Source organism: Octopus sinensis, linkage group LG18 (assembly GCF_006345805.1).
Source record: "Octopus sinensis linkage group LG18, ASM634580v1, whole genome shotgun sequence".
Lineage (NCBI taxonomy): Eukaryota > Metazoa > Mollusca > Cephalopoda > Octopoda > Octopodidae > Octopus > Octopus sinensis.
The window spans coordinates 30,075,740-30,085,486 of NC_043014.1; the positions used below are offsets into that span (position 1 = coordinate 30,075,740).

A 9,747-nucleotide genomic window follows, 5' to 3' on the forward strand; every position below is an offset into this window, starting at 1 on the left:
ACTTACCACACAGCCACTCCTGCGCCTATGTATGTCAATATTCAGTTTTATTTCAAGATTTCTCACCAGATGGTTTCTAACCTCGACCCAAGACCCCTTCCTTAGAAGTTTCACAACATTAACAGGGTATTTTTGTGTGTAAGTGTGTATATGTGCAGTATTTGGAGTGAGTGCATGTGCAGATTTGTATGTTTTGTTTTGTGTGCATATTCTCATGCATGTCGTTGCATGTCTATATGATAAAATTCTAGAAAGTTTTACAGATTTTTACTGTTCCAGTGATGACTTGGATCTGTGGTCTTCAAATCTTCCATCTGGCTTTGAGAAGACTTATTTCTCAAGACAGAATGTTACATATCCCAGTGTCCCAATAATTACAGGTATAAACCTGAACTTCTAATCTGGGTAGAGAAACTGTATATTTTTCAGTAGTTCACTGATCTTTTTCACTGATCTCCAGCCTTATGTTAACGTGTGTGTATGTATGTATGTATGTATGTATGTATGTATGTATGTATGTATGTGTGTATGTGTGTATGTATATATGTATGTATGTATGTATGTATATATGTATGTATGTATGTATGTATGTACACACACACATACACACATACACATACATATATGTACGTATTAGGGAAATATACAAATACGCACATGGAATACATAATCACAGACATATATTTGTCATATATTTACTTATTCATGCATGTATTTGTACAAATGCATAACGACCAGAAATGCACAAAGACTTATATTTACAAAACTACAAAAGAAATATATTTATATTTACAATAGTATTACACAAGCATATAGAGACACATTCAAACACACACCCACATGTGCACACACATATCCTCACACAAACACACATTCTTTCAAACATACACAACTACATTTATATATATATGTATGTATGTATGTGTTCCAATGTATAAAGGACATGAACACAGTATGACGTAGGCAAATTGTGTTATAGAACCGAATCTATTCACATTTTTGAAGCTACCTGCTTGGTTGGGTTTGTAATGAGATCATTTAACTAGCATGTTAGTTTCAGTATATATCCATATCTATATGTGTATGTGCATGTGTGAGGGAGTGTATTTTTGCTTATGTATGCATGTGTATACATACATATATCACACACACACACATATCATCATCATTATCATCACCACCATTATTTAGCATCGATCTTCTTAGAAGGCATGGGTTGAACAATTTAATGGGATTTAGCAAGTCAGAGAACTGCATTAAGCATCTATGTCTGCTTTGGCATGGCTTCTATGGTTGGATGGCCCTCATAATGCCAACCCTTTTACATAGTAAACTAGATGACACTGTATTGCCAAACAATTCTCAAGACAAAGGAAAAGCCCTCTGAGCTGAGTGGGGTTGTGAAGGGAGGTGGGTTAATGCCATTGGTTGAGAAGCTAAACTATGATAGAGGAATGAGTACAGGTTCCTTGTCATGGAGGAGATACATGGCTCACCCAAATTATTTAAAAGTAGCTGGAAAGAAGATGATAGTGGTGATGAGGTGTCATAGTATATGCTCAAAGAACAAGAAGGTGAGTATTAAATCAAAGGTCCACTGTGTATATGAAAGGTATTGTGAAAGTAATGCAGAAATGAGTGTAACATTTTTTTTATTAATTGACAAAGGTTGTTCAAATTGCACATGTTGGAAGAGTAACAAAGGTACTACTGAAGATGGTCTTTATCACAATAAGTGATGCATTTGTGCTATTGTTGAAACCAACTCTTGAAAAAATTCAGATCTGCACTGTTGCATCTATTTGTTCACAGCCACTTTCATCTCATCTGTGTCATCAAATCATTGTCCCCAAAGTCTGTAGTTCTTCATGGGACCAAATATATATTTGGACTGTACAATGAATAGGAGACCACTGACTAATCTAGTTTGCTGATTCCTTGATTTGTTACCAAACATATGTGTCGTCATGCACTGTCATTGTGAATATGGATTGTTTTCAGAGTCTTGTTCAGCCTCTTCCTCCTAAAGGCTTCTCTAAGCTTTTTCAGTGAATCAATGTACTGTTTTTTGTATACAGTGTAGCCACATTCAAGAAAATCAAGGAAAATGATGCCTTTATCATTCCCCAAAATATTTTTTGTGTTAATTACTCTTGAACTTCGGAGACCTTAGAGAAGGACTGTGACACCATTCCATATACTAAGCTTTCATCATAAAGCTACACCCATGTTTCATCCTCTTCTCTCAGATTGGGAAAAAGTAACTTCGTTAGCCTCAGCACTTACCCTCTTTTTTCCCTCAGATCAGGTATTATCTGCCAAGGGGTTTTGATACCCATAGTCTTCTACCATCTTCTGTAACATATTGTGGTCACAGTCCAGTTACACAGCAAGAACATAGATCGTAACTTATCTGTTTGCACAAATCAGTTTGTCCACTCACTGGCAATCTATGTCAGTAGTCACAGCTAATTTCTTTTATTATGTGGGTAATCTTCAACGTCAGTTCCTACTTCTTTAAACTTCTACATCCATCTGAGTTTGTCAATGATGTAAATAACTTGCAGCCTTCTGTTGATATTGAACATCCTGTACTTGTCTGTCCTCAAGAACGCAATAATGGTACATTGACTCTGCTTGGGATCCATTATTTGGCTGCAATAAGAAAACAACAGGAAAAAGAGTTACAGTAGAGGCTGAGTTATTTTGCTAACATTAGCAATTTGAATGACCTAAGTCAGTTATTAAAACAGTTATACTCACTTTTTCACTTCAGTCAGAGCAACTATTGTGTATGTCTGTGTGTGTGTGTGTTGATTATGTGTATGTGTGACCAATCACATACATAAATTTAACTGTTGTTAGGTCACTACACCTAATTCAGGTTTAATGCAAAATATTATAACGAACAAAAAAATATATACTTGTGTGTGTGTGTGTGTGTGTTATGCACATGCATGTATATGTGCATGTATATTGCTTTGAAGACACAACTGCATCTTTTATACTATTTATATTTTTTATATATTTCTATTTTATTATTATTTCTTTACAAAGAAGCAAGCTGGCAGAATTGTCACATTGCTAGGCAAATTGCTACTACTAGTAAGCAATTGCTACTAAGACACATTGCTTAGTAGCTTTTCTTACAACTTTATTTACTTTCTGAGTTTAAATTCTTCTGACATCGGCCTTACTTTTCATCCATTCAGAGTGAATAAAATAGGTACCAGTTGAATAATGAGGTCAATGCAACTGACTCACTCCCTCCCCTAAAATTTCAGGCCTACCACCTATAGTAGAAGGGTAGTTCTTTACAACTTATTTTAGATAATGAAGTTCCAAATTTCAACACTATTTCTAGACCTTCATGGTTTTGTCTTCTCGATGGAGAGCTTTGTGATGATGAATGTTACTGCCATTTTAGAGTAGGCAGGAGCATTATGTATGAGCGAGAGAGAGAGAGTGTGTGTGTGTGTGTGTGTGTGTGTGAATAAATTGTCATCTAAATTATGCAAAAATGAAAATAACACTGACAGATATATTTACCAAAATTACATTAAAATTTCATGAAATACTAAAGAGTAAATTTATTCAGTAAAATCACCATTGGCTTCAACCACGGCCTCCACACGTCTTTGGAATCTTCAGCAACTCTTTTGAATGGTTTCCTTGTTTAAGTTGGTGAAGGCTGCCATTATCCATGCCTTCAGTTCATCTTTTACATTGTTCAAGAACATTGTTTACAAGATGCACTGTTCCACTAATCTTTATTTGGCTTGCTTTGAATAGGACAACCTGGAGGACTGCTATCTGCAATGGAACCAGCTCCTTTGAGCAGAGCAGACAACAGAATGAGGAGGTAAAATGCAGGAGAAAGGAGTGTTTACAACATCCTTGACCTGCACTGACCATCTGTGTAAATTCTGCCCACGACTCTTCACCGCTGACTTGGACTCCAAAGTCACATTCGGTACAAACATCAGCCGAGGAAACTGGATAGAAACTGATGAATCCAATGCTCAGATATGAGCTGGAGCCAACGATAATGTGAGCTACAAATATTTCTGGACATATTAAGAAGTATATAATAATATATGGGGAGAATTCACAAAAAAAAACAAACAAAAGACGAAGACAGGTGGTGTAGACAACAAAGAGATGTATTAGTTTAATGTTCGGGAAGTGAAAAAGTCTTTAATGTTTCAAGCTTACGCTCTTCCACAGAAAGGAACAGAGTAAGGAACAAGGAGAGAAAATAAAGAATGTGTAGTGGCTAGCGATCTATCATGGCGAATGCTGGACAGAAGGGTCACACAGGAGAGTTAGGAAGAAGGGGAGATAATAAAGTAGTGGTGATCCCAAAACGAAGGTGCACGTGCATGTGTATAAGAGAGTATGTATGTGCATGTGGAAGAGGGCTGGTGACCTTGATGTGTGCGTGTGTGTATGTGTAGGTGTGAAAATGTGGGTTTGGGAAGTGGTCGGTGCTAGTGTGTGCATGGTGGTGTGATGTGATGTGTTGTGTGGTGTGGTGTGGTGTGATGGTGTTGGGAGGTGGGGGAGGCGAGAGTGGAGAAAGCAAGGGTGGTGTGTGAGTTAGGCTGAGGGTGGGGGTATATAATAATATACTTCATTAATGACATCCACAACTTATCACCATCATCATACTTATTCACCAAGTTTCTTCTTTTTCTTCATCATCTTCTTCTCCTCTCCTCCTCTTCTTTCTCTCTCCACCACAACCCCTCCTCCTCCTTTTCTTTTTTCTCCTCTTCCTCCTTTTCTTTTTCCTCCTCTTCCTCCTCCTCATCATTATTATTGGCATTTCTTTTAAATCATTCCAATATCTTACAGAACAGGTTTTCTGTTCTTTATGGAGGTGTATGTGTATGTGAGTGTGTGTGCATGGAGGTATATGTGTATGTGAGTGTGTGTGCATATTTTTCTTTTTTACCAAGTGGAATGTATAATTTACTAAATATATTGTTTTATTGCCATTTCATATATGGCTGTGTGGTAAGAAGCTTGATTTCCAACCACATGGTTACTAGTTCAGTTCTACCATGTGATGCTTTGAACAAGTGTCTTCCACCGTGGCCCTGAGCTGACCAACCAAAACCTTCGGAGTAGACTGGTAAACAGAAACTGAAAAAAATGCGGCGAGGTGGCAGAAACGTTAGCACGCCGGGTGAAATGTTTAGCAGTATTTCGTCTGCTGCTACGTTCTGAGTTCAAATTCTGCCGAGGTTGACTTTACCTTTCATCCTTTCGGGGTCAATAAATTAAGTACCAGTTACATACTGGGGTCGATCTAATCGACTTAATCCCTTTGTCTGTCCTTGTTTGTTCCCTGTGTGTGTAGCCCCTTGTGGGCAGTAAAGAAATAAGAAATAAGAAACTGAAAAAAAGCTCATCATATATAGAGAGAGAGGGGGAGAGAGAGTGAAAGAGAGAGAGAGAGTGGGAGAGAGAGTGTGTGTGTGTGAAAAAGGGATAAGTTATTATCTCTCAAATTAGTTTAGATGCCAGCTATCCACAACAGTTTATTATATAGTACTCAAACTCAGAAAAGAGATACTGGTACTGGTAACTTCACTTGTTGGGTAATTCTGTGTTCCTATTCAGAACTGCAAATAGTCTGTAGATTATTTAATAACATTGATAACAAAGAGGAGAGTGGAGATTTTATTCACATCCCCAAACTTATTTATTTAAAAATTTTCTACAGCAAATATATCTGACCTACATATGTTTCAACTGCAGTTGCTTTGTATGCAGCTTTGCATTCTAGTCATTGCATTTTCATCAAGGGTCCATCTTTGATGAAACTGCAACGACTACAATGCATAATTGCATACAAAGCAATGTGCAGTTGCTGCAATCAAAACATACGAAGATCAGCTGCAGTGGCAGCTCTTGTATAGGCACTGCGGAACTACAGCACCCCCTATTTCCACTCAATATTATTGATAACATTCAATGTAATGAGTCTTCCTTTATACTTGTACATTATATAATCTTTAAGCTTAATGTCAGTAGCCATACCCTAGTTTATGAAAAAAATTCCAAAACCCTTGTATAGAACTGTGCACTTCACAGTTCCATTGACGTGGTGTTTGGCTGTTGTGCACTTGCTCACATGTCCAAGATAGGAAGCTGCACTCTAGGAAGAGAGAACACCGTCATTCATGTAGTGCCGACTCTGGTGCGCTGGTGAAAGGTAGTGTTTCTTTTTGACTCCATGTGTGTTGTGCTTAAAAATGCGTTTATATCCTTGAATGTGATAAAATGTAGCATTAAATTATTATCCTGCTTCCAGCTACAGTGTTGCAACCAGGACTTGAAAAATAGGGCAAATTTTCCCCCTTATTTTGTGATTTAGGGGGGATTTTTGAAAAACAAGGGGGAATTCACAACAGTGTTCAGTGAACAAATTAAACACACTACTCGGCAGTAGCTAAAACGCAAACCGATCAAGTTTTTGTATAAATTTTTTTTTTATGTTTGTTTCCTTTTACACAGTATTAAAACAACAAAGATTTTCCAAACCAGCTACCCCACTAATTTTATCTACGAGCTGCCACTGATCAGCTGCATTTGCAGTAGAAAACTTTTAAATAAAGAAGTTTTGGGATGGGAATAAAATCTCCACTCTGCTCATTGTTATCAATGTTAGATATATATAAATGTGCATGTGTGTGTGTGTGTGTGTCCTCGCACAAACACGCATCATCATTATTATCATCACCATCATTTAACATCAGTTTTCCAAGCTGGCATGGGTTGGGCAGTTTGACCAGAGGTTGAGAGCTGTAACAGGTTCCAGTCAAATTTGACTTGGTTTCTATGGCTGGATGCCCTTCTTAATGCCAACCACTTTACAGTGTGTCCTGGGTGCTTCTTACCTGGTACCAGTATGAGTGTTTTTCAGGTGGACAGGAATGGGTGTTTTTTAAGTGGAGTGGCACACGTGCTTTTGACATGGACTGGTATGAGGGCTTTTGCAAAGCAAAAAACTCTTCAGCTGGGGTGGGGGTGGGGGGGGGGACATTAACAATTCTGCTGAGGTGAGTGGGTTTTCTTGAGTTTTGTAAGGCACAAGATATCTTGGTCCTTTGTCATCTTCGTAAGTCTCAGTGTCCTGAGATCAGCCTTCAGTGCTTCATACATCTATATGTGTTGTGCATTTGTGTTTGTTGTTTGTCCCCCACCACAGTTTGACAACTGGTGTTCATTTGTTTAAATCTTTTGAAATTAGCAGTTTGGCAAAATTGGTAACAATCTATGAGTAACCTTATGGGTAACAATCTATGGGTAATCCACCACGGTGAATTCCACCATGGTAAATAATCATGCTAATAATCACGGTGGTCAGTTTCTCTAGGCCATGGGTCAATACCTATGCTATTTAATCTGTCTGTCTCTCAAGTCTTAAGAAGAGAGAGAGAGAGAGAGAGAGAGAGAGAGAGAGAGAGAGAGAGAGAAAGAGAGAGAGATTCTGAAGGTGAGATAGAAAATAATCTTTATAATCTACTTGAATTGAGATAGGATCACTTTAACGTACTCCCATTCTTTGTGTGATTGCTCCTTAATTATTTTTTCTCACTTGTATTTTTTTTCCCTCGTAATGTAACTTTCCTTCTAATGTTCAAGTAAAATTAATTCAAACTATTTTGAATTGTATGTTGCACTGGGCAAAAAAGAAAATTGATATGCAATTGAATTTTTTTCTCACACACATTGCACACACACACACACACACACACACACACACACACATGCATATATATATATGTATATGTATCTGTGGGAGGGTGTTTGTGTATGTGTGTATATGTACACAGATCTGCACATATATAGTATATACCTGTATATCTATATTTATCTATACATCTGTACATATAAGTATGTGCGTGTATATGTGTGTGTGTGTGCATGTGTGCGTGTATGTGTGCATGTGTGTGTTTCCATGTTTGACTGTGTAAGTTTACATATATATACATAAACAGATAAATATAGATATAGATACATAAACTTATGCATTATTACATTCATACATACACACAAACATAATGTATGTGGGTGGAAATTGAATTTCTTGTGAAAGTAATCCACAGTAAATGACTACTAAAATTCCTATGTCATGTATTAGTGATTATGAACAACAAAGACAACAACGTTGACGACAACAACAACAACTGACAGGTGAACTGGAATGTGGAAATATATGCTGAGACTGTAGACGAGGGTGGGCGTGGGCGTCTTTGAATAATGTCAATAGGTAAACTTACTAGTTGTCCTACGGTTAGACTGGTTTTTAAAAGTAGTTATATTGCCGCAATAATGATTTTCGTTACAAAGGCCTTGAAATGTATTCATATTTCTTTGCAAGGAAGACTGTGAGTTGGCAGAATTGTTAGTAGGCTAGACAAAATGCTTAGTGACATTTCATCTGTCTTTACATTCTGAGTTCAAATTCTGCCATGGGTGGCTTTACCTTTCATCCTTTCAGGGTCAATAAAATGAGTATCAGTTGAAGACTGGGATCAATGTACTCACCTTATCAATGTAATCCTACTGCTTTTCAGAGGGTACAGGCCAAAGTGGTTCCCCAGGACAGCCCGTGTCAATAACAACCAGAGCACAGACCAGGTGACAATATTTTTTGCTGACCTTGTGGCAAAATTTGAAACCAAGGGCAGTTGAATGAATCACAATGAACTTCTGTCATTAATTTTCATGATGCCTGGCTGATATACAGCAAAATTAAACCCAGCAAAATCTGAAATGTAATTTTGTGAAGCCAGGATATTTATTACTTTAAAAAAACTGTTAAGGTAAAATGAGGATCAGAGCTTCTCTACAGGATCTCCAAGACTCATGGATGGACACTAATCACTGCTTTCAGTCTGCAAGTGACCCAGGTGGAAGCATGGTGTTAGAAGTGGGTTTATTTGAAAGCAGAAAAAAAAATTGTCACATGGTCTGTGCTCTAGTTGTAATTGACACAGGCCCTCTGTGGGGAACCATTCCTGCCTGTAAACTATGAGAAGAAGTAGGATTATTCAAACAAAGGTGCTGTAGGTAAAAGTGTGTCATGATGTCAAGTTAAACTAGAGAGAGCTGTATTATTATTATTCTATGTTTGACTTTTGCTTTACATTTGTACAAGTTGGCTTCAAGTCTCACCCAGAGACTTCAGGAGACAACAAGTTGGAAGTTCATGTCGGTGTTATGCCTAGGGTGCCATATATTTGGTTTTGTACTTAGTAAATCATAAGAAAATTATGTTTGTTTTAAAACTTGAGATTACATAGAAAGTATTATTATTATTGTTATTATTATTATTATTATTATTATTATTATTAATATTATTATTATTGAGTGAGAGAGCAGTTCATGCCATCAAAGTGACACTGGGGTAAAATATACGAAGCCCAATATACCCATCATGACTACCCGTCTGATAAAGGTACACCAGGCACATGCATCACAACCATATGTGCGCGACATGGTGATCTCATATCAAGATAAACAGCACATGACCTTGCAAGTGGGGCCCAGTTAGAATTTTCTTCAGGTTGAGTATCCCATCCCGCTCAAACGGTCCCTGAATAAGAGTTGTTTAAGGATGTTGAAAGAACCACCCATGTTTCCAGAGGTGAACTATTCAAACCCCAAAGAATCCCTCTCAACACATTGCTATGATGCTCCCCCACTACTTCTGCTCGTGATCAGAGATGC

General features: G+C 37.6%; 1 long non-coding RNA gene across 1 annotated transcript; it reads right to left on the bottom strand.

Moving 5' to 3' along the window:
- Positions 1-2,064: 2,064 nt before the first annotated feature.
- Positions 2,065-9,025, bottom strand: LOC118766955. Its single transcript, XR_005002865.1, has 2 exons — positions 8,563-9,025; positions 2,065-2,655 (listed from the first exon to the last, which is right to left on the bottom strand). It is a non-coding gene; the product is annotated as an uncharacterized LOC118766955 (long non-coding RNA).
- Between the last annotated feature and the right edge of the window lie 722 nt (positions 9,026-9,747).